We start from the raw sequence: 26,763 nt of genomic DNA, 5'->3' as shown, positions 1-26,763 counted from the left end.
AAGGAATGAAATCTTGGTTAGTGACATATTTTGGTAAGCTTTACCTTGCACTGACCATAGGCATAATTCATGTCTTACGCATTTTGGCTATACGTTTCCTTGCTGTTTCATTCATGATTATATCTAATTTTCTTACTGCAGCTTTTCACACAATTTTGAATGGCTTTTCAACTTAAAGAACCACTGACATTGCATAGAATCAAAACACAGCAAGCCACAAGTTTTAGGGTCTCCAACATTGGATTTATTGTGTAACCCTTTCTGATATTAATACCATTATAATTGTTTATAATAAGAGCTATAATCATTTTAACATTATAAAGCAAGTTTGAGAGCATGAAGGATTCACTAAGTCCAACCACATTCCCAGTAGTTCAGCCTCAGATCTGGAAATCATCAGGATGAATTTGCCACTGGAGGAAATAAAACACCAAAAATGTTTTGCTCTTTACCTTAGGGAAAAAAAAAGTTATTTCTGGTTCAGTTTAGGAACCTCTTTCTAATCTTTGCCTCTACTTACTTGAGAGGCCCATTCAGAAGCAGAGAGCCACATGAAGAATCCTAAGGCTGCTCTTTTCACATCTTTTCTGTGGAAAGCAATGAGCTAGGCATGATACAAAAATACTTCCATTTCTATGCTAATTCATCTTCAACATCCTTGTGGCAGTAACATTTATATTCACAAGGAAAAGGACAAATCTGTTGAAATTCCTTCTTTAATATGTGTTTTCAACCAGCCCTTTTCTTTGGCTTGCAAGTAGTATGCTAACCTGTGTGTTTTCTGACTGATCTTTTAAGGCTGAGGCTAAACTCACTGAGCATTTTTTACTGTCTATAACACAGCATATTGATTTTGCCTTTCCCTGGTTCACTTCTGAAGCCTACACAGTCAAAACTGTTACTTATTTGAAGACTTCTTCTTCGGCCCTGTTCTGACAGATATCCATTCTGATGCCATCTGCTATCTTCATATTCCATCATTGAACCACAGGCTAGCGCTTCTGCTGTGACAGCTTTTGAGGTGTAAAATACACTTTTCTTGACATCTGCCTCAGCTCACCCATCTTCCACTAAAAAACAAAAAGTGATTTGAAAATATTCTTTAGAGATATTTTGTATTTTAATTTCTCCATAGGATCTTTCTTCACTCTAAGGATGCCAGCGTTCTGTGGTTTACTGTCTTTCTATTTTACAGTTCACATTTTTTGTATACAAGCTTACAATGCAGTAGGCAGGCAGGGCACACCTGATATACCAAATTAATACCAGTTGCTCATATTTGCTACTTGTAAAAACACAGAAATCCGCATATGTCTTTTATAAGTGTAAAGGAGAATCAGATGTTCTAACTCCTTTAGTGACTGCAATGATACACCTACATTAAAGAAAGCATCTGCTCTCCTAAAATGAAAAGGTAAATACAAAGCAAGCTGATTAGATGAGTTATGGTCTACTGGATTAGGAAATGGAAACTAATTCCATCTGAGACCCCACCTCTGCACACATTCAATCCACCTAATATCTTTACCTTTAAAGTTTGTGTAACGTTCACCTGATTTCCTCACAGAAGTATCATAAGCAAGTTTGTGCCATGAAAGGACTTTGAAAATTACAAGTCTTAATACTTTTGAAGCGGCTTGTCAAGAACATGCCACAGATACAACCAAAATCTATGATGTAGTTTACGCTCCACCCTTTAATAACCATGATGCAACCAGAGCATAGTACATGACAAAGTTACTTACCTTACTTAAAAAGAGGTACACCTCTAAGGGCAGAGGGAGTGAAGTTTGTGGATCTTGCTTTTCAAACTACATCTGGCCATCTAAAATCCAGCATAACCAAACAGACTAGAATTAGGTAATGAAAGTTATGAGTTTTACACACGAAATACTGTGTAACAATGCTTATGAAGCAAAAAAGTCACTTGCTAAGAATGTAGTAAAAGAAAGAAAAAATAAACCTAAAAAGCCCCAAACAAAATTATCTAAACAAAACGATCAAACAAAATTATCTAAACAAAATACATGGCTAGGAATGAGTGAACTTCAGTCTTTGCCAAATAAACTAAATCCATAGTTCTGATTAGCCATTCTTCTTTTGCCTCTTTTCAAGCATTCTGAACAACAGGTTAGTTTCCCCATCAACAGATGTCTCATATTTTAATCACATTCACAGCATATATAGGCAGATGGAAGCGATGCTTCTTTCCAAATTTGAGTAACAAGTAGTATATCAGCTAATAACAAAAAAACACCACCAGGTCTTGAGGGAGAGAACGCTCAAGAACACTAAAGAACGCTCATGTTCTTTAAAACTGTTGTAAAAGACAAAACAGCAAAGTGAATGGGTTATTTTTATTCAGCACAAGAGTTTTTATTCTGATTATCTTCCAGACTACAAGATCTTCATATCTTTTAGTCTTACCCATATATAAAATATTTGATGGTATGTGTTCATATCTAGCTAGAGACAGAACTCACCAGATCCGTAACTGGTAAGTTTTTTTTAAATAAGTCATTTTCCATCTCTCTTCATTGCTCCAGCTTTTCTCTCATGCTTCTCTTCAGCTCTTTCTTTGTTCATTTTCCTACCCATACCTTTCAATAATAAAGTTGCATTTATTTTAAGGAAAAAGCTTAGTGTTTTATAGGTTTCATATTTGCACTTTTTATTAATTCTTGTCAATTGCATTTCTAAAGCTATTTTTTTTGCCTAATACACTGTCAATATATCCCTATCCTATTCAAATCAAAGATCCTACCTGCATCAAAAAACAGTAAAATAACTGTAAGAGTTTTATGCCTATTATACAGTACCTCAAGAGTTCTCATAACAGTATCTGCAAATAGTCTGCCTACAGTAACTTCAGCTGATCCCGGTGCAGGTATCTAACATACTTCCCAGTCTATCTGCTAGCGCGCTGGCAAAAATCATCCCATGAACACTGATTAGCGAAACAGATCTACGAGCAATTAGTCAATCTCTCCCCTTCTTTCCTATTATAAATATCCTTACTTTGACCATTCTCTTTCTTGAATGATCATAACAAATAAGTATATTAATGCAGCAGTCCAAATTCCTTTTAGAGTTCTGTAAAATGAACACTCAGGGACATCTAGACCTGCTACCTTACTCGTCTTAAGATTCTTCTTCACAAGCACACACTTACCCCTTTGTAATGGGCCTATGAATTTTTTTCACCTATTTCTATGGGAGAATAGACAAACTTGAGATAGCATAAGTATTTTAATCACCGTTTGGCTTTCTCTAAGGCACATAACTCAATAAAAATTGTTCAAAATTATCTGTTACCTCGCATGAATTAATTATTAGCTGTCTTGCCAGAAATTCCATACAAGGAATATTTTTTTTCTTAAAATTTCTAGCTAGGATTGCGTCTGTCCTAATATCTTTCTGTAACTTTATATATTTATATTCAGAATATAAACTCTATTTTATGCATTTAATATTTACACAAATACATATGTAAATTTTACATGTATATATAAATTCACACACATAATCACATGCAATACACTTTTGTACATAACATATCACTTTTCAGATGAATATTGTAATTTGTTGTGCTTTATCATTTTCCAGTGTTTCAATTTACCTCTAGCTTCACTAAAAAAAAGGAAAAAAAAAAAGTATTTATTTATATGTTTTAATTCCAGGACTGAAAGGGCCTATGGGACAAGTCTTCCGCAGCTTTTTTGAGGTTTTTTTGATTTTTTTTTTTAAGATAGGATGCTTCACTAATAAAATTGCCTACAATTACACGCTGCCAATATCCCAGAAGGTTTCTTTAGCTGTGGTAAAGTGATAACGAGTAAATTGATAGTCACAAAACACAATTCAGTCCCTGGGGGCTTTACTTAGTTGCCATACTCCCATATCCTATCACCTAAAATCCCAAGCGTGTCCTGGTTTTGTACTTCTTAGCCTTTTCAGCTTTCTCCCAAAAGGCAGCAGCTCATCTCAGCCCTGTCTAGTGCTATGTCCTCTGCTCAATGGGCCACCTCCTGCCAGGTCCTCGCTTCTTGCTGTCCCTACAAAGCCAGGGGGCCCTTCTGCAGTCTCCCAGAGATTGGGTGCTCAAGGGACTCTGCAAAACTGTATTTCAGGTCTCTCCCCCGCATCACTTTTCATGTCACTTCTCCCCCATACACATACGCTTTTCTCCTATCCTCAGTTTCTAACTATTCCTTTCTGTCAGCTTCAGAGTATGTCCTTCCTACCTCACTTTTAACAATAATAATCCTGGGAAATATTATTTTTCTCTCACGATGACTCCCCTTTCACTTTTTCTTCCCTGCATGTTACTAATCAGAGTCATGAAAATCTTCTTAAATAACTTTAATCTCATTATTTTTCTACCCATTTTTCTTTCCCTTGTCTTCTGGATCGTTTTGCTTTTCAGTTTTAACAGATTGGCAATCTATACTTTGGTGCAGTCTCTCACTACCTGTATTGAAGGAAAACTAAATTTTTCAGACTCTCTTCCACTAAATTCAATTTCTCAAAGATTTAATCCTTTCCTTTTTCTTCTTTATAATGTGCTGCTACTCTTGATGTGTTCAAAAGGAAAAGCCCATCTCTATTTTATATCTTCTGTTTCAAGTGCAGTTTGCAACACGTCCTGAAACACTGGTGCCATATGTTCTCCTACAGCAAGACCAGAAAGTTCTCTTGCCTTTTTTTTTTTTTTTTTGCATTCTTTTCCTTCTGTTCACAATTCTTTTCTTTCTGTTCCAATCTTAAAACTGGATTACCAAGTTTACCTGAACTGAGAGTAAGAAAGATGGTAAAGATAAAGAACTCTGTCTATGATGAGCACGGCAATTTTTTTCAATTGTAGAAAGGCGACTCTTATTTTAATATTTAACAGGCTCTCCTTCTCTACACTTTCTGAAAATCCTCTAAGCCTTAAATATATTTTCCACAATTTTCTACAACTTTTGCGAAATCTTTTCTTTTAGTCATATTGATTTTATTTTATAAAGCTACTATATTTACAGTTTTATTCATATTTATCTGTAACATAAATATTTCACTTCACTTTTAGATAGTTTTATATTTGACTACAATGGACTCCTCAAAATCCTGCCCAGCAGCTGGGACTGTTCTGTCTGTCTTTTCAGCAAGAGCTTACTCTTATGGTTGAGGACTTTGAACTTCAGGGAAGTTTCTTGGGGAACAATGTCCAGGTACAATGCTACATTGGTTCCACAAACAAGGAGAGTGGTTTCTGGAAGGCCAGCATCAGGAAAAGCAACATTTGCATTTTCCACCATGCCGTCCACTTTGCCCCCTTCTTGGGGCACTAGTAGCTAATCCTCATGTTCTGTGATGGTCTCCCCACTGGCTTAATTCTAAATCGGTTCAGGGCTGAACAAGAATTTAGTATAACTGGCACTCAGTGACACCATTGTAAGAAAATGATTGTGCTTAGGGTCAACAAGCAGACAATTCGATTTTTTTCCCTCCTTCTCATTCCTCTCGCATGTACTATGCTTTCTAAAGCTTATTCTCATTAACGCTTCTTCTTTCATACTAATAAACATATGTTATATATTACTTACATTAATAATGATGTTTTTGTGCTAACAGTAAGTATTAAACTATATAACCAAAGCATAAAAGGTGTAATGTATATAGCTCTGCAATCAAAGTGGATAAGCATGAGTGTGGAGGATTCTTCACACATCTCAATACAAGATTACCCAAAGCCCTGGCTCAGATTAGGCTAACACTGCCAAATCTGCATTACTTGAACATAACGTTATCAGCACTTCAGCATATTTCAAAACTGGTACTGTGGAAAACTTCAGTGATTGGGACTCTCCAGGAATAAAATATTGCATGACTTAGCAAGCTTATGGAGAAACTTTTTAGAGCTACAAATTAAAATCTCTAATTTTCATTTAGTGTAAGTTTTAACCCTGAATTAGATTTAATATGGCATTTTACTTGCACTGCTAGTAGACCTGAAGCCATTTGGAACAATATATTTTTTATTAAATGCTGGAGGAAAACCGCAGACCATTCACCTTTAACTAAAGAGATCTGTAGCAGCGTATTTTCACTACTGTCTAAACTGACCTTTTTTCCCAAGTGCCACCTGGGATCAAAATCATCCAGTTCTTGCAGTGAGTGACTGCTGAATGGGTACATGTGTCAATTTGGCAAATCCCAGGTGGATGCCAAACCTGTAAAGAGGTATGTAGTGACAGATTTCTGCAGCTACCCTCACCTTCCCTTTGCTATTACCAGGCTTTCCATAGGCTGAGTTTGTACCTCTCTCACTGAAAGATCAGTCCCTTAAACTCTGGGCAAGCATCGGCACACTTACCTCGTGCAAGGGCAAACAGTACAGAGACATTACACCTGGCAGAAGTCTGCATCAGGAATAGATGGTCCACCTCAGCCTCTGCACAGCACAGGACTGTGCTACATTTGCTAACACAAGTCTGGAAGCATGCTTGGAAGACTGCACTGCTCCAAGGGGTGAATTACCCCACACGGGTGCAACCAGCACCTCACAGAACAGCGTTTCCACGTTGGGGAAAGGACAGGCAGAATCACCATGCATCCAGTGCGTAGACTGACAATGAGATGGTGAGGGACAAGAAACAGATCTTGATCAGAGACACCACAGGATGAAAAGGGCCACGCAGGGAGGGTGGTCAAGTGAAAAAGCCTAAAGCAAAGCATGCGCTCCCTTGCTTTTTCCTTTTGTGAAACTCGGTAATTGCCCCTATCCCTCAGTTCCTTATTATACTCCAGCAACTTCCCTAGAAAACATAAAGACCATTTTGTGTCAAAGAGCAGATTACACCTGGTTAAGCCTGAGAGCAGGATAACCATCCATCAGTCAAAGCACCTCAAAACCACTCAGCAACTGCAGTCTTGCGGACCTTGGCAGAGAAAAAGGCTCCCCTGTTCCCAACTCTAAGCCCAGTACAAATGTCATACTTGGCAAGATGACACCTTCTGTTCTTTAAGATAACAAAACACTTTGGCTTTACAGGGTGTCCTTCATACTTAAGGACCCCAAATGCCATGTTGCTGTATTACATTTGCAGGCTCTGGCAAGAGAGCAGTGTATTCGTAACCTTAAAACAGACAGCACTTTTGTGACATTTAGTGTCACCAAAATGAAAAATAATTGCTCACCACTGGCTATAAATTATGTTCATTTTGCCAAGGGCAACATTTACTAGAAATTGTATACAGCAAGCAAGTCAGAAATCACGTAAATCATGACCCTAGCTAATTAAATTCTGCATCTAATGGAGTGAAATTTATTGACAGCTCACTAAAATGAATTAAGAAAAGCAGTAACTGCATTTGTTGAAAGTAATAAAGTGTTGGGGGGGGTTTTCTCAAGCACTTAGAAGGTTATTATAAAATTGCTCTGGGCCACACCGTTAACATACAACAGCCAATTACTATTCTTTAATCAGAGAAGACATTCCTATTTATTGGGAAATAACTTACTTGGGTTATTGTTTCTAATTTTTATTCCTGCTTAAGAAATTGGACACTTAATAAATATTGAAATCTAGGAAGGCAATAGATAGATGTCAAGTTAATGATATACATGTAGCAATTTACATTGCATTAACTTTGTTTCAGTCAGTTCAGTATTCCCATCCTGTAATTTGGAATGAATTAACCTAAACATCTTTGTTATTAAAATAACTAATAGTCTTCACAGTGGGAGAACGTGTGCGCTCAGACTTGTGCTGAGATTTGCCATATGGTTGGCAGACCATATTTTATCTTCACTTGCCACAGAGTTTAACTTTTCATCAACCCATCCATTGAATACTTTAACTGTTAAGCCCAGGAAGAGAAATCACAGAAAACAGACAGAAAAAGAACATAAAAGAGAAGCCTGAATGAAGGGCCATCTTAGAGAAATCAGCAAAGGAAAAAGGTCCGCTGCTCTGAGGTAAAGGATAACAGCAAGGGAATGGATTATATAGTACATGAAAAGCATACAAATTTATAAAAAGTGTTAAAGGAAAAGAAAATGGGACAGTGACTCAGTGGAGCCCCATGTTATTGACAGCTGCATTAGGACAAAAATTGGTACTTTACAGCATGCACAAAAGGGCACTATTAAAATAGCTATGATGCTAAACCCAGGAACTGGAAATAACCAAATGCGTAACAATGGGAAGTATATGAGGAAAAAAAAGTAACTGGAAATACTTAAGGAAACCAGAAAATGTTTCTGAGGTTAACAGTAAGTGAAGATAAGGCTGTGTTTCTAATATCTGTGCTAGTTAGCAAATTTGAGGATTTGTATTGAAGGACTTTCCAGAGATGGCCTCCACTTCAGCTGCATACGAACAAACAGATAACCAGCCATTTCCCTGGCTAGATTCTTATATTAACAGTGAGGACAAGCACAACAACTGAGTATAGGAGCCTTTAATGAAGCTATACCATGAATAACAACTGTGTGCCCCGTCCCACATTTTTCCTGTGCAGTAGTATGGTAAATTCTGTGGGAATACTTAGTACTGTGTGTGCCTGCAAATGATGAGCATGACCGATTTCTTCTTCCAGCTATATTTTTTATTTTAGAACATTTGCCTTCTTTTGGTATGATTTTACATCACACTTAAATTACCTGGTATTTTTCTGCAAAAGCAATCACCAAACTCTAATTCATTGGTAATATTTATCTTCATTAACCCCAATTGAAGGCACAAATTAACACATATTTCCTTTAACAGTGTATGATGATACCACACTTATCTTTTTCATCTGCCTCCTAAATGTTGAGCTGCACCATAAAAACATTTTATATTTTATTATTCCTTATCATACATTCATAGCTTTCTCTTCACTAGAATTACTAACTTAATGAAGATGTCCCTGCAATAATATCTTAAATTAGTACACCTTAAGTCCTGAAAGCCAAAACACTTCTTCATGTCACACTAAAGCTCCTCTGCAAGGACCCCTTTCACAATGCTCAGCAAGGTGAAACATCAGCGGTGAAAGAAAAAGCTAAAAGCCAGGCTCCGCCAATACTGGCGGCAGACACTCGAGGCTCAACCCACAGCTACGTGACAGACAACTGGAATCTCACTTACCAGGACACAGATGTCTGTGGTCACCAGCCACTCCAGCTTCAGAAAGTAACAATACACACACCTATACTAAAACATTTACGGCTCCTAAAAGGACTAGTTTGTATTTAGTTGTAGTAAGTATTTATAGTGTACAGCCACATACACCTCACTTCAGTTCCCTTGAGCCATTTTTCTCTTTATAGTCTGTTATCCCAGAGAACACCACCAGAAAATACTATTCAGTTGACAAAAAGATTCCCAGAGACTGCTTTAAATCTGTCATATGGTACTTTTGACAAAACAAATGAGAGTCATCCTAAAGAAAACTACAAGTTAAGCAACCTAGCTATTTCCTTCAGACCTACAATAAGTGAGAAACCAGTTAAAGTAGCTCAGACACTGCAAGTCTCGCTTTAAATCACTGTTGGTCACTGTCTTTCTTCAGTTTGGAGAAACTGAACTTGAACATACCAACACCATAAGTGATTACACTTATTACTTATGACTTAATCATCTAGTTCATGGATGAAGTATGACCGTTTCAATTCTCCTATTTGAGACAGGCAACATGAAAACATTGTCATAACAAAAAATAAAGTTTTCAACTATGAAGTATTACACAGTTCATACTGTAGTCTGTGACAGAAATAGCCAGCCAAAGTTTGACTATATGGTGTCTCACACTATACTGCAATAAGTAATACTGCATCTGTTTTCCAAATTCATCTTCTAGGCCAAATATATACGTAGTAACATAATTTAAATTATTCCAAAACTGTACAAAACTGTGCATAAAGTTATGTTGATGATCAGTATTTTCTCTTAAAAAACACACATGAAAACTTGGGAGGTGAAAACTTGGCACGTGAAAACGTGGGAAGCTGCTTCGCAAACTAAGTTTCTGAAGGCATTTTAGGAAATTGTTTTCACTTTGAATGAATGTGATATGCAGCATTCTGCTTCATAGAGCGCAGAAAGTAGTGCCTGGGGAACGCACAAAAGTTCTTGGATAGGGTCTTGGGGGTTTTCTAAATGGCTTACTCAAGTAAGCTTTCCCTTGTGTCTCTCCTTGAGAAGAAAAAACAGAAAGAGAATAGAAGAGATGAAATGAACATAATCTGTAAAATCTTTCACATCATTCCCATTGAAACCATCGCTTACACAAAACAGAAGTATTAAGTGCGAACAGCTAACATTCATTTTGTTTGGTAACTATAAGAAATTAACTAGGCGTGCTGGAAAGGAAAGCTATTAAAATTTAATACATTCATTTTATCTGTATGATAGCTGATCACATAATCTTTCACTCATACTCAACAAATTTTCTACTCTGATATAGCTCCTACACAGTTATATGCTAGGTACAGGACCAGGATCGTGAGCTATTCTATACAGGACTATACAGCCACAAAAGAGTTCAGAACATGCAGATAACTCAGAACTCATCCATTCACCGCTTGGATTAGAGAAGCTGCAACTGTTCTGAAACAAACCAATCATCACCTAAAATAAATAAAACATCGTGTATAAGGATCCCTTCCTCCTTGAGCTGTCATCTTTGCTTGCAGATAATGGGTGCCCTGCATGTTCCTTTACCCTGATGTGACAGTGTGGCAAGCCACATGCAGAGAAGAGCTGAAAAGCGCAGGCAGCTAAGGACTATGAAGTCTGACCGATGGTACGTCACACATTTATAGAAGCAGATGAACACAGTCAACACATTTAGAAAACCATTAAATGCTTTACTATTTACAGGCTTGGAAATATCCATACACACTACTACAAGGTACAAGGAAGAGCTTGGGAAGAAAAAATACTCTGTAGAGCAGGTGATTTTTGAATAGAAAATCATTACTTTCAAACCTCATTACATGGGTCATTCTCAACTTCCTCAGCTTCTCAGAAAAAGAGAGAGTTATGCGTTCAAGGGAGAGAAGTGGAAATGAGAGAACGTCTTTTGCTTGCTGTTACAATTGGCAGATATGAGCCATACAAGACCAAATGGATCAGCCTAAAATTCTGCATCATTCAAAACCCTCAACAGAAAGGACTTCTCCTGGAGAGAAACTAAAAATAAAAAAAAAAAAATCAGATTAGGTTATCATCTTCTTGAAATATACAAACTTCTTTGACAACTTAGGTCCAAAAAGAACCTGACACTTTGTACAGGGTACCCTTTAAGCAAGATGTTCTATTTTAAATTCTGAAAGAAGCAAAATTCTCCTCTCCTTAGATATTACTATAAACTCATATGAAACTAGTCGTATGTATCACATCCTACCAAGAGAAGCAACGTGAGCACAAGATACTTATGCTATCAGATGCTAAACCATGACTACTCAAAGCATTCATAAAGGCTGAAATTTTAATAGATACTGAAGTACTAGCGTGCCCAAATCTCACTGAACTAAATGGGAGTTAAGCAGCTAATTCCTCAAGTTTCCATTGCAAAGTCTGTATTGAATAATTCCTAATAATAAACTAATTTTAAAAACAATCGCAATCTGTCCAGAAATACCTTACAGATTGAAAAGGACTAAATTTTAGACAAGTTCATCTCAGCAAGTAATTCCACCACCTCCACTCAGCTCTGCAAGCCTTGTAAATAAAACACATCAGACTTTTTAAATTGCTTAGCATATGGTATCCACAAAGAAATCTTTCCATGATAAATCAAAGAGAGATCAATTTTTCTAAGTCCCTGCACCTTCCTGAGTGGCATAGCCTCCAAGTTAAACTTCTGTCACTGAGTTTTCCATTATTTTCATACTTACCAAGGCACAGGTTCTCCTAGGCATCACAGCTGTAGAAGAAGTTATCTTTATTATAACTGAAATTTACGCTTGCAAATGATAAACATTAATTAAAGCAATAGTTACAGAACATAGGTGAATTTGTATGTTTAATTTCTGAACTTTTTTATCTGAAGGGAAGTTATTTTACATGTTCAAAGAACTTCAGAGTAATTTCCAGTCTCCATAGAAATAAAAATTCGTAGTAGAGCTTTCAAATTGCTTTTATGTAAAGTTATTTAATTTTATTATCAAAATATAAAAGTTAAAGACATTAGCAACACCTGAATTAAATAATACTGTGGCATACATGATTGCTTTGGGTTAATTTCTTTTCTAGATTTTGATTTTGGAATTATTTCATACAGCAATATGCAAAAAAACTAAAAATACAATGATATAACATCTCACTTAAACAGACTTTAGTAAACGTTTCAATGGCACGAGTTTCCTTCACATGGCTGTTAAAGATAAAAGGTGGTTAGATTCTTTTTCCCTTGTTTAGTAAAATAAACATAGTAATAAAGTGCCCTGCAAGAAAACTACATACCTATGCAGACTGCAAAACCACAGAAAGAAACATTCTGCTCCTGCAGTCTGATCTCAAAGGCACTCCAAACATACCTGCAGGTACAGCCTGCAGGTCACATGCAAACCTAAGAGAAACTAGGGAAGGAAGGCTCACCATGAACACCAGGCAGCATCAGCAAAGGAATAAACAGTGCTTTGTACAATTGCTGGAGTACGTCAGGGACACCATGCTCAGCTGCCTTGCTCTTATGTGTTATTTATACCTATGTAAGGACAGAATAAAAACATCATCAATATAATTTCAACGGTGCATAAAAATTCACTTTATGCAGACGTAAATAACACCTAGAAGAAGGGCCACGAGGAGTCACACCATGATATAAAAGCTCTATTGATTTACTATTTCACAGAAGTCTACAGAAATTCTACAATAACTATGTTATTTGAAATTATAAATACTGTTTCTATCTATTATCATTTGATCCTGAATAGATGAAAGAAAAGCTTCAGGGAAATCTCTTGCTTAAACACCATTTTTCTTAAAATTATTTGATTGTAAACCTCCGTCTCATAACCCAGAACTGAGGAAAGGCTTTGACATTATGTACTTCTACTGAGACATTCCCTGCCTCAGGGAATGGCTATCACATAGCAGCAGTTAGGCTTGATAAGACCTCTGGCAGAGTGCAGGTCTCAACCTTAAGAGTTTGTACTTTCCAACTATAAAGTCTCCCTGGAAAATTTAACGCAGCCTGTTGGTCTATGAGCACACAGACGTACAGAACACTACTAACGCTTCTTTAGGAGAACGACAACCAAGCAATATTTTTAAATCACTTTGAGATAGCTTAGCAAACAAAAACGCAAGTCTCAGGTAGAACATATTTCTTATAAATAAAGCAAACCTAGCTGTATTTAATAATACTTGTTGTCTAGAAGTAACTACCTAGCTGATGATAGCACACAAAGGTCAGGATAATTCTTATATCGTTATTCAATGTGCTGTTATGAGAGACTTTTCATCAGTATGTGGCACATTAATTCACGTCTCCAACATCGCATTTTCTACTACCTTGCCTTTCACTCGTTCACTTAAAATTCAGAAAAGTCTTGAGACACAGACCAGGTCTTCACCAGAAACAAGCAAGCAATAAGTCTTCTGCAGCCTAACCAGCCCACTCCAACTGCAGCTAGTTTTCACTTTACAAAGTGTTGTGGTAACCACACTTAACACAACTCAGACAACCCTCTAAAACAAGGAGGCTCCAATGGAACAGACAGAATTTAAGAACTTGGCCAACTCACGAACGAAACAACATCCACTTACGAAAAGATTTCCACAACAGCCCATCAGCAAAAAATAATTTATTGCCGTGATAAGCTTATTGCCCCTTGTATGATGCGTCTCACACAAACATGTTTGCAATGAATGAAAGAAGCTGAAGGAGAGTGAAAGACAAATACTGCATGAGATTTTACATTTTACTGAAAACTCCTAAAAATCAGTCTTGTCATCTCTCACTAGGATTTTGGACATAAAACACTTTCTCCAGTGGTGACATACTGCTAACAGTCATCTTCAAACTGCCTTTCAGACCACTTACTTTACCAGTAATGTATATAAGAAGTTTGTTTACTTAGGACTCAAATACTACAGTTATATCAAATAGCTATCAGTTCTGCTCACGCAAAGAGAGCCATTTTCGTTAAGATTTCATCAAATTAAAAGTTTCAGACCTCAGATTCAGCTTCTGTTTATATTTTGACCTTCACAATTCTATACTACTAAATGAATATAAATTTAGTACACTTCTATACTTAAAACAGCTAAACAAAAAGAAGCATTTACAAATATCTTTTAAACTTATGAAAAAATCCATTGACATGTAGTTGGCCCTCACCAAAACCAAATTATAAATAGTAGCACAAAGTGAGAATTCTCAGTCACTCCAAATTTAGAGGATACAGCAGAAGTCTCAGTGATTCCTCTGCAAGATTTCTGAGAAAGCCCAAAACTCTTCCCACCTACCATTCTGCTCTGCGAATTTGAATAGGCATATGCTTTGAGATCACTGTCAAGTCTTGACGCAATACCATGTCAGCTGTACATCAGAATATGTTCCCCAGAGCTGGCTTTAGAATTCACGTCTTCAAATTTTTGTGCCAGACTGCGTTGTCAAAGCTGCTAAGCATGCAATAGTCAAAGTACAGCTTTCAGTCCTCCCTTCCTAAGAACAGAAACTTCACTACTCAGAATGACATCCTTGAGCGGTAAATACTGTGAAGTGGTCAGGAACCCCTTTTTTCTTTATCCTTACAGGAAAAGCAGCATGGTTCAGACTTGAAAAGGGAGAGTAGCTGTTCCAGTCTGAATGACCACAATGTGGCTATTTGTTCTCTGAGAGAACAAAAATACTTTTAAAACTTCAACTAGCATTTTCTCTGGAGAGAACAGAGAGCTTTCTGAAGAATAAATTAAGCATTCAATTAAATTCTACAACAGGTAAGTATTCTTCGTGTCCTTTTGAGGAAATATGTTCAATGCTATTATTACAATCCCCTGTAAATAACTCTAATAAGTCATATCGAACTGAGAAATTCTGTTCTCAGCTCAAACAATATTCAATATAAATAGTACCCAGATTTACAAACACATTACTCAATATAAGTAGCACACAGATTTAAAAAGTGAGATCGGTAAGTGCTTTAGTTATTTTGCCAAATATTAAAAGACTGATGTAGAATATTGGCGCTATGCCAGACACTATTCTATAATTGCAGGATCAGGTCAGTTCACACCTCCAATTCTGCAGATCCACATGCATCGGGGTTTTCCATTCCATCTCCGACTCTTTCACTCTCAGAACTGCAGATGCATGTATAAATACTGAGGTCTTTCTAAATGCAAAGCAACGTTATTAACATTCACAATAATATGGCATTAAAGAATTGATTTGTCTCCACTGATGGAGAATCTAATTTAGGTTAAATAACTATGTTTATGAAATAGCTTCAGGATTTATTGGTTTCAGCAGGATAACTCATCAACTACAGTTGAGCTTGCAGGAATCTGAGCAGAAAAGTTAATTAACAATAATTTTCAAAATGCCAGAAGCTGCTATATGTTCAGTCAGTATTCTACATACATACAAACATGCACTGAGCTAAAAAATAAAACAAGATATGGCTTCCAGACCACTGAACTTATTACTAAGATTAACTAAACAGTATTGACTTGGATACTTTAATCATCCAATATGGCTAATGGCAACAATAGCCTCAGAAGAGATAAACATTCCTTTTACTTTTTATTAAAACTTGGATCACATTAATTCAATTAAACAGCATACGCATCTCTAACTTCAATGTGTTTTAAGTAAATATTGTGCTGGACAGTAGCTAATATGTTGAGAGGAGTTCTCCAAGTGACTAGTTTAACAAGGAAAAACAAGAAAAATGAACCAAAGTAGTGAAACAATTTTTAAGGTTTTTAACTCTTTTAATAAAATTTGGACAACTCTGTACAGATGGGAAAAAAAAAACAGAGATAGCAACATTTGCACCTGAACATATTTCAGAAAAAAAAATATTTCATGCATCAATATAAGAAAATTTATATTCTTCTACAATATCATGTAAAAAATTCTAAACTCTTGATCAGCAGTAGCTGAAAGTTGAACATATTGAACATACACTTTCTATTGCTGCTTAGTTCAGCCAATTTTTCTTTGCTTCTGAACCTAAAGATGCTGCGGCCTTTAAGACTATTAACTACCTTACTTGATCCTAGTCCTCTGGAATCATAATGTTCTGCTTCTGAAAGATTTTCTACAGTATCTTCATGCTAGCAAATCATTATTGTAGGCGTGATCCCTTTTTATGCTGAGACCCTTTGTACTGTTCTGAAATATAAAAGACTGACGATAAAGAATAGATCACAGAATCACAGAACGGTTGAGGTTGGAAGGGACCTCTGGAGATCATCCAGTCCAATCTCCCTGCTCAAGCAGGGTCACCTAGAGCATATTGCCCAGGATCACATCCAGACGGCTTTTGAATATCTCCAGCAAAGGAGACTCCACTACCTCTCTGGGCAACCTGTGCCAGTGCTCTGTCACCCTCACAGTGAAGAAGTTTTTTCTCAGGTTCAGATGGAACTTCCTGTGGTTCAGTTTCTGTCCGTTGCCTCTTGTCCTGTTGCTGGGCACCACGGAGAAGAGGCTGGCCTCATCCTCTTGACACTCCCCCTTCAGATACTTGTACACATTGATCAGATCGCAAGAATAAACAAAGAATCACTTACAGCAAGTTCCTCTGAATGAAAGCAAGCTCCATTTCAGAATACCAAGCAAATGACAAAGAAGAACATGTAGTCACTTGGGTAGAATTATTAGAATAAGTAGTCGCTGCTTGTGTAAGCGTTATGGGATTGTATCCACAAAGCACATTTATTATCAGTCTAAATTTAACAGGCCAGACATGATGGAAAGAAACAAATTTATTCTGGATACAGCCCCTGCTTACACGACCTACCAGTGTGCTATGATTAAGCCAAAAAAAGATGGCGCATTGCCAGAACAATATTCTAAATCACAATCACAGCATTGCTTTTCCTTGTTGCAGTTTCTGGTATCTCTGAAGTGTGCAAAACCTATAAAACTAAGACATGTAATAGCAGGTGAGAACGACTTCCAGCTTAGAACAGCTCTTTAAGTACTGCGACCACATTTGCCAATGGGATGTTGGTAATTGGTTGATCCTGCAGGAACCTCTGCAAGTTGGTCTCTGTTGGAAATCACTTACATCCAGAAACAGGACAGGAAACACAACTAATTGGCCATGTCGATTTGAAGAATCTGTGCTGGAGTTGGCAGCCAAAATAATTGGCAAGAAGAATATTGTTAGCTTCAGTGCTTCCTAGCTTTCCATTCAGGAAATACTGAAAAGGAGTATATAAGAGAACCATTTCAGGATAACCAGAACATACATGTTATTCCTGCAGACAGTGAAAAAAACTCTTCACAGATCTCTCATTTATCTGATGTCCGTTTTCCACAATTCACTTGGCATTAACAGTGTTTAAGGGGTTAAAGTTTTTTGCTAGTGTAAATGCAACACTCAGACCATTTTTCTGTGCTATAATAGTGCAAATAATAAGCTGAAGCACAGTTATTTCACCCCCTTGGTTAAGTTTTTCAGCCTTTGGGGAGTAATGATCCAGTGACTGCCTGGTGCACAGGAAACGTGTTTGCACTTGCACACAGATGTATGCCTACGCAGGTGAGTATAGCACTTACAGTCTAAGCCTAGTCCACCAGTCAGGTCACTACAAATTTCAAGGCTTCTCAGCAGAGCTTACTAACACGCCACAGCAACACAACCTTCGGATCAAAACTTGCTCACTTTTTGGGGGCAGGGAGGAAGATGGACAGGGAGGGGTGGCAGGGTGAATGCACCTCTGTCTGAGCCTACTCACATAAGCGTAACTTTTTTAAAAAAAGTGACAGATGGCTACAAAATGAGAACAGTTAGATCAGGAAGAAAGTGCTTTCTTGAGATACAGGATCTTAGACAGAATTGCTGAGGCAGAATATAAGGTATGAATATTTTTAAACTATCTTTGGCTGATTTTGTGCAATTTAGAGTACGCTGGCAGCGCCAAAGGTGTGACTGCCACAGCTGACGTACTATATTTAATATAGTTATCAGGCAACAAAAGACTGAGCTCTCATCAGCATGGATTTTGGTACGGACCAGCGTGGATGACAGACCTGTACAGCCAGAGGCCCTTACGCTGCAGCTGCTGCTCTGGGAACCCTGAACTAGTGCAGCTGTGCCAACCCGCGCTTGGAAGTAGAGCACAATCACAATTTAAAGCTGGAAAAGAAGTCTCTTGAGGTTTGCCTTAAATTACGCCTGACCACAACAACTGTATGACCTCAGCAACGTGCATTCCCAGCATCTTACCTACTCCTCTAGTGACTACTTTATCCTAAAAGGAATGTCTAGGTATCAGTAGCCACTTGCCACCACCAAAAGGCATGAAACAGTCCTATGAGCAGCCACAGAAGCTCTGTTTAAGATGTCAAGATTAAGGTGATTTCAGCGGGAGTCAGCTGAAAGCCTGAATTTAAACACAACCATTAAGCCAGTAAAAGAACATATCAGTAGGAGTGATAATTGTCAGATGGAGGAAAAGAAAAAAGGAAAGAGCACAGATAAAAATCTCAGCTTCTACCTTCTGTAGGATGATAAAAATATGTGGGAAGGAAGAGAGAAATGAGATTCAAAGATGACCTAGGTGAAAAGAAATGTATGAAGAATGTAATTCTGTATGACTTGAAGACTTGGCAGCTAATTTTCAAGATTGGCTAAATTGTCTTTGAGCAATGATTTTTTTTTTTTTAATCTCATTGTAAAGTGACATTGTGGCCATGGTTAGTAACTCACAAGAATATTACACATTTACATAAAGTGCTCTAATATTAAGCCTCAGTGAAAAAATTTTAAAATACGTACAGTCAGATGAACAGGTCAAACATGTAATGCTACAGTCTATATTCATTTAGAAGGTGTCCATCAATTGGCACCAAATAATGCAAAATATTTAGACACAGATCACAAAATTTAAAGAAATCTATTCTAAAGACTTCTTATGCAGTCACACAGGTCTAGAAAGGGGTAAGAATTTAAAACTACAGATTTCACACATCGGATTCACAGACTGCAGAAGAGCCAGTTGGGCTCAGAAGATTCATCACTCAAAAATCAGCATTGGTAATGGGATTGCAACTCCTTTTATTCTGCACAAGCCTTCAAAGTTCCTATGCACCCATATCTTCAGAAATGGTCTCACAAACCTCAGAATGTTACAGTATAACAGAAAGCTACATATTAGGAAGTCTTTGCATGTGTCTGAAATCACATAAAGATTATAAGTGAGAGAAGAGGATTACTAAGGTGAGAAGCACACATAGAAGATGAAAACGATAATCCACTTTATTTTTGCTGTTTGTTACGTTCACGAATTTCAAGACAGTTCAGAAAATAATGGACCATATTTGCTCACACAGCTAAGAAACGTGTGATTTCGCAGTCCAAGAGTAGCCTTTCTTGTTTTCCCTACGTTAATCACTTTGGTTAATCTGTTTACACACATGGCTGTTAGGACAGACGCAGTTACCACACATTCAAAATCTAATTCACGTGCATACATCCTTAACCTGTGAAAATGAGAACAAGTTAGCTGCCCAGCTTGTTTTTATTTCTAATTGTAGAGGCAAATGCCTTGCTCCTTCCGCTGGTTTATTTTCAGATCAACCGACTCCTACGTTTTTTGCTGTATAGGGAGACACTCTGGGCTAACCCTGGATGAAGTAAACAGCTTGAAACCTTTCAGGCTGGAAAAGTAAGACTTCTTCTGACTAGTCTAACCTCTGGCTACTGTATGAGTGGATGTTAGAGTCATAAGTAGCACTGCATTCTTTCAAAAACATATTAATCAGGCAAACCCTACTCAGGAAACAGAATTCAGCTTTCAGACTGCGTGGATAGTGTCCTTTCCCTTGCAAACTTAATTCAAATGCCCAGCAAGCTCCCAAAGGGCACAGAATTTAAGACCAGACTCACCTCACATTTAGGCAGCCCACCATTCAGCGCACAAAGTCTTTGGATTACTATACCCTTGTGCCTGTTTCTTTTCAAGTAGTGAATAAGAGGACACGTGTTCTGCTCCTGGAGACAGCATCAAAACCAAGATACTCTCAAGAATTTGGCCCGCTCGTGTAAGTAATGGCATACTATCTTACAGAGTCGTAAAAAGCAGACTCAAGAGATTCCTACTAATATAGAAACGCTAATATATCCCAAAACTATAGGTCTGCCAGTAAAAAAGATAACATCAATATGAGGCGTCACAAATTTGCCACCTAATCTTTTCAGCTTGTTGAGACAATTAAGCTGAAAAACGTTTCTGCTGCTTATCTCTGGACCTCTTACTCACATTTTAGTACCGGTAGGTGACTTCCTCCTATCCAAAACTCAAGGAATTGAACCATAGTTATCCCATTAAGTGTTTCTATGATCCGATATTGTCAATCTTTTTGCCCTTCTGTTTCAAGGGCAAATGGCTTTACTAAAACATAAAATAGCTCAGGCTCTTATTCCCAGATCAAATGTAAAACTTCCCATGGGCAACGGTTTTACCCCTTCTGAATAGACGATAGACAAAGTTCAATCCTCTCTTTCACTTTAATCACAAGCTTGCATCAGATTTGCCACCAAGAGGACTTGTTCAATCAACACAAAATCCCGATTAACTCAAATCTCCATTACCTTCAGGTTAAGCAACAGCATATTTCAGTTTTCTCAAAGCCTAACCAAACCTAAAATCTGACACAGTACCACCTGGCTATTACTATATTGGGGGGGGGGGGGGGGGGGAGAGTTGTGGAAAGTCAATTACCTGCTCCCTTTAAACATTCCTTACTCCTGAGGGCTTTTCCCTTCAGGTTGTTAAATACATCCGAAATTCTAGGAACCTTTCAGACTTAGAAATATATTTATTTCTCTCATCAATTTCTGCTTAATCAGTACAGTTCTGAACCTTCAAGTACATGTCATCATCTGAAGACTTAGGGGATACTGTAAACAAACATTAACAAATAACCGTTTCAGGAGTGACTCCTTGAATAATCACACTAACTCTAAAGCTGGGATATTCAATATTCACAGGATGTCATAACTTGAATCCTTTTCAATTCTGAGGCAAAAAAAGATTGTTTATTATACTTAACATCAAATCTTGTAGACAGAGCTAACAAATGTAAATATATTTTTGTAAGTGCTATTCCTGGTTTCCTAAAAATATGCATCTTGATTGAAACTCCAGAATAGAAGGATGAGCTTCTGTCAAGAAATAGCGAGGACAAAAACAAAACAAAAAAAACACTTTTGACTAGATTTTGAACTGACTTACGTTAAGTTTTGCCTCTCATTGTGGTTACACACTTGTCTATCGTTCTGATTCCATGCAGACCTGAATTCTCCTCTCTGTTTCACACTGTATTATCATTTGCACTCATACAGAATGGGTGTAAAACGTATTTCTAAAACAAAGCAGCTTTGCTATTTTCTCATTTGTTACCTATAACCAATTAGCAGTCTGAGGTCTGCTGACTTTATTCATAGTGTAAATGTTCCTGTTTATCTGATAATGTTAACTGTGGGGATAAGTAAGTGTCACCATGAAAAGTACAAGTAGGCATTTATAGTAATTCAAACACAAAAAAGGCTTGGAATGAACAAGTGTCTTTTTCAATGCCTTGATCTAAAATGGTTTCCAAGTAAAACTTAGGGGAATCCAAACAGCTTGCAAATAACCAAGACCAGCCATAACAATTAAAGTCCATATACAGTTAATTAGAATTTGTTTTTTTGGTGATTATAAAATGTTGATATATTAAAAACTAAACAGAGCAATTGCAGAGCAGATGACTTATTTGACATGAATTTATATTTCACCATTTGGGTATATTTTATGTAGTTACTTCTTCTGAATATTAGCAGTTTGTTGCAACAAAAAACTCCAACTCCAACGCATCTCTGACCTTCTATGCAGGTTAACTATTTTTTTTTAAATATTTGCAACCCTATCTGTAAGAATTCTGATCTTTCAGTTGATCTTTGGGTCAGTCTTTCTCAATAATCAGATTTTAAATATCAATTTTTTTTTTTTTGAAGTTCACACCTTCCAACCATAACTGAACAAAATATAAATTATTGGCCTCTTGTATGTCAGGACAGGCCAAATCATTTCCTATAACAACATCTACTAAATCTGAAAAGACTGTCAGAAAATAAAAAGGGTATAGCAACGTATTTTCCCCAATGCCACTATGCACATACTTCTTTCCCCCCACCCCTCAATTAAATGACATGTCCTACTTCTTGATAAAGACATTTTATTTAGTCTAGTGATACAACTATCTTGACATGTAGATATAGATCAAAAATCCAAAAAGGAAATTGATTTTTATAGAGGAAAAAGAAAACATTACAGTCGTGCTGGCGAGTTTCCTAATCATTATGGGAGAATGACAGTGGTGAACTGTGCAATGAGGACTGCCCTCCTGGAGAAATGAAAGCAAGAGGCTGTGGAAGACAGGGAGGGAAATAAAGGCAGACAAAAAAGTGAGATCCAATAGGAGGAAAAAATGAAGAAAGGGTGGGCAGAAGAAAGGCAAGAGAAAAATGAGAAAGGTTGTCAGGAAGATGAATTATTGGAGGAGGGGAGATACATATTTATGCAGCAAGTGAAGACGGATAAGCACTTAGTAAGTGGTCTACAATACACATGCTATTATGGGACAACTGCAATAGCATCCCAAGCTACAGGTTGCTGCGTTTTTTAAATATTTTTTAATATAAGTGAATTAAAAACATCAGCAATGCGCTTGTATTACTTAACAGCTTATTTCAGCTGCTTCTTGAGTTTTTCCCTAAAGCCCAAATATGGGATAAATTAAATCTTCTGGAGAAGATCTCAGTTCTGAAGCACGCTGTTCTCTGTTCTTCATGGGAATTGGACTTCATGAGCAGACCTGGAGGGCATGCTGCAAGGCGTTTCCACTTGTATGGCCTGCTACACAGTGGGGATTTGATCAAGGTGAGATCAGTATAAGGGAAAGCAGGTTAATGTTGCTGAATGATCAAATCATGTTGATCCATGTAATTTCTACCAGCAGTATTGAAGATGTGCAAAAACATTTTATGTAATGATCACAGACACTCATCCATCTTTGTAGACCTGAACAGGATGTTTTGTGCCTATTCCAAAAATTACTGGAACGAACAAACTGCGGACCAGGCCTTATAAAAGCATACAGAGCTGTGGACTTATGAAAAATGAAAATATAAATTCCAAACTATCAAATTCTGGTTTATTTCTTTTATGTACAAGATCAACCCCAGAGAGCAAAACGACAGCTCAGCTATGTAAGACAAGTCTTCAGTATGGCCTTTCAAGATAGTGTTAGATATTAAATAGCTGCTCATCAACTAACAGCATGAAAAATTTTCTATTTCAGCAAATCATCAATGCTCAAACCTGTACCCTAAAAAGAACAGACCTGCAATGCTCAGAACAGCAGATGTTACTATGCTGTTACATTCAAAATGGAAAATAAAAGTAGAATGGTCATCTGTATCACATGCCTGTAATGATCATCTGCACCTGCTTTGCTTCCCTAAAACTAAATGAAATTAGAAGAGTTTCCAAGAGAAGCAATCAATTTATCCCACTAGTGTGAAAAGAGGTAAGCATATGATGTTAAAGCACAATCTTGAGTATGCACATGTTATCAGTTTGGGCTTGGTAATGGAAGGTAAGCGTCTTCACTTACAGAGTAGTTTTGACTACACTAGCCTCATTTGCTAGTATTACAAATGCTGCTAAGTGTGGACCTGGAATTAAAGGAGTGCTTGATTTATACAGGACCACTACACCACAGGCACAGGAACCTATTGATTGCGTATTTATACCCTGACAAAGATAGCTTGAGGCCAGAAGAACAAAAGTTCTTATACACCTTTATAAATATGGACATATAATTATTAGTTTCTCAGGGCAACTGCTCTTTAATATTTGCATTATCTATAGAATTACATTCAGCAAACCAATCCAAATCTTCCTGACGAAACAGGTAAAATTGTTCTGGATTCACGATAATAGTAAAAAGATTCAACTTGCACCTTAACGGATTTTTTTCCTACTTGACCTAAATGTTCCCAAAGTATTAAAAGTTTATTTTCATTCTGACTCTAATGCTTGCTATGAATCTGCAGCTCATTCTGTTCTGGTGATATCTTCTTTTGGGTTTAAGCACCTCCATTTTCAAAGGCGCACTTATAGAATTAGCTGGAATTCTGAGGCTAAAATTCAAAACTATGATTTTGAACAGTCTTTTGAACTTTTCTCACATTTGGATCTTAAATTCTCCAAGTGTCCAAAACTCCATTTCTTCACAAGCCCTGAACTGTCAAAGACTGGATAGTACTATACACCCTACCTAACATACATTTTGACATTGTTCATAAATGATTTAGGCCTTGAAATGCAACAAAGTGTTGGCAGTAAATTTCTGACTTAACCAAAATTAGGCTCTATTCACTGGCCAAAATATATCCGATATTAAAAATGGATTTAAGAGACCAACAGACCACAATTCTTGCTATTTGTTTTACAGAAGATTTTGTTCACTTTTCACTTAATTTGTGCCTTAAGTGATTTAATCAGCTCAAATGACTTTATGATGCAAAATGAAAATTTAAGATTAATGTTTAAACTTCAATTTATAGAGAAAAATAAGCATTTCTGGAATAACCTGTATTATCTAGAGGTGAGACTGAACAACCAAAGTACAAATCAGAAAAGAAACACTACACAGGAGAAAAGAAAATTTAAATCACAATGAAAAAAATTATTAAAAAATAAATGTTTACCTTTTTAAAGCTGCAATTCTCTCCTGAAAGTGAATGCAAGAATGGCATTGTAAGATCCACAAATAAACACAGCTTGAAGTTTAAGAATAGTGCAACCTAACTGATAATCCTACAAAATGTCCTTGAATTCCATCTGGTTTATGCTTCATCATCACTAATGAGCAGGCCACAGTCTGCTCTCATGGCTATATTATGCTCCTGAGGTTTTCTGGATTTTTACATTCTTTATTAATACTAAATGTCTTATTAAATCACTAAATACTAAGCAATCAGCTAAAGATAGTATGAAGAAAAATGGAGAAACAGACCCTTCTGTACATATGCCAAAGTGCTAGGTGGCCATCTTATGGCTCTTTGGACATTGCTAAGGCCTTGACAAATTTAGTCGTCATTCTTAAGTCTAGATTCACATGTTTCTCTCTAGAACAGAGACCATTTAAAGGTCACTTGTGAAATCATCATGGAGCATATATCATTACAGTCTCATACAAGTTATGTTTTCCCAGTAAGCCTTAAAAAAAAAAAAAGCGAGGTAATAAAATATAACAATCTGACAATAAGAAAAAATTTATCATAAAAAATCCAATAATGGCTCTTAGCACTTTTAATTACAGCTACTGAACTGTTGCATCCTGAGGAACATGGCTTGCTTTAATTATTTATTGGGAGTTGATGGTTTATTTGGAAGAAAACGCAATTATATCCTGACACTTTAATCACTATCAGTTTGTTTTGTTCCTCTGCCACTGCTAAAAGGAAGGTTACCTTCCTATGGAAATTCTGACATTTCTGTAATTGGTTTTGTCTTTCACAGTCTCTTCCAAGAGACTGTAAAGTATTCATATTATTAAATTTGTGCAAAAAAATGGAGTTAAGATATTAAGATTGATGGCTAATAACACCAATATACTGAACCTCAAATAGATTAAATTTCTTTTCTCCTTCCCTGTTAGATACATACTTTATGGTCTTTGGGAAGCAAACTCACCACTGATGTCAAAGACTGAAATCAAGTACAGGCCCTTAATAGACCCATTCAGAGCTCCAACATCTTGGGGAGGGAGAGAGGGGACAGGGCGGGGGAAATCAAAGACTAGGAAATCAAAGGCTCTTAAGGATGGATGAGAACTTGGTTCCGGTAAAGATAAAAGGAATTTTGCTATATTTGGCCTTCCAGTTAGAGGTTTCTTCTCACCACTTAATCGAAAACAGGAAAGATAATTAACATTCTTGCAAACGTTGTGGAAAATACTAGCTAGTTTTGGTATCAATAAGATATTTGCACAGCAGGAAACAGTTGAATTACATATTTAACTTCAAGTCTTAAAATCAACTTACCTCATTCATCAGAGATTCTAATATTGTTTATATGTAAGTAGGTGATGGATCTGCTCACTCTCCCTAAGGAGTGCTGCATGTGTGCCAGTAATAGCAGGAGGGAAGAGAAAAGGAAAACACCACAAGGAGCAGGATCAGATCATTACAACATTGTTTTGACTGACTTCTGCGCCCATGCAACTGCTCTGTCATCCTTCTGTTACGCAGTCCAGGGGCTTTCATGTATATTCTTAATTTATTCTGCAGGCAGGAGGCAGTGTTGGTTATCAGATCAAAGTCACCTGACCATGACTTGCCCATCTCCAAGCAAATTACAGCATGATTTTGAGCAGGGCTGATGCTCTGCCTCAGTACCGAACAACTAGTGTTTACAGTGGTCACGACAGAGCAAGCTCAGGTCTCTCTGGGAAGCCTCCCTGGAGATAGTCCCTTCAACACACTCTGCTTAAGAGCACAGAAAATTTACAGGGAGGAGTGAAGGAGGCATCAAGTTCTGGGCATCA

General features: G+C 37.1%; 1 long non-coding RNA gene across 3 annotated transcripts; it reads right to left on the bottom strand.

Moving 5' to 3' along the window:
• Positions 1–263: 263 nt before the first annotated feature.
• LOC104153415 (uncharacterized) lies at positions 264–26,763 on the bottom strand. 3 transcript variants are annotated; one of them, XR_011140935.1, is made up of 7 exons: positions 24,923–26,763; positions 15,221–17,360; positions 12,576–12,684; positions 11,873–11,901; positions 10,962–11,165; positions 1,746–1,825; positions 264–1,070 (listed from the first exon to the last, which is right to left on the bottom strand). It is a non-coding gene; the product is annotated as an uncharacterized lncRNA (long non-coding RNA). The 3 variants fall into 3 exon arrangements; XR_011140936.1 differs by having other exon boundaries at positions 15,221–15,319; XR_696246.2 differs by lacking the exon at positions 15,221–17,360.

Source organism: Struthio camelus, chromosome 4, assembly GCF_040807025.1.
Source record: "Struthio camelus isolate bStrCam1 chromosome 4, bStrCam1.hap1, whole genome shotgun sequence".
Lineage (NCBI taxonomy): Eukaryota > Metazoa > Chordata > Aves > Struthioniformes > Struthionidae > Struthio > Struthio camelus.
Note: the sequence above shows the minus strand (reverse complement) of the source record. Positions and strands in the feature narration are given on the sequence as shown.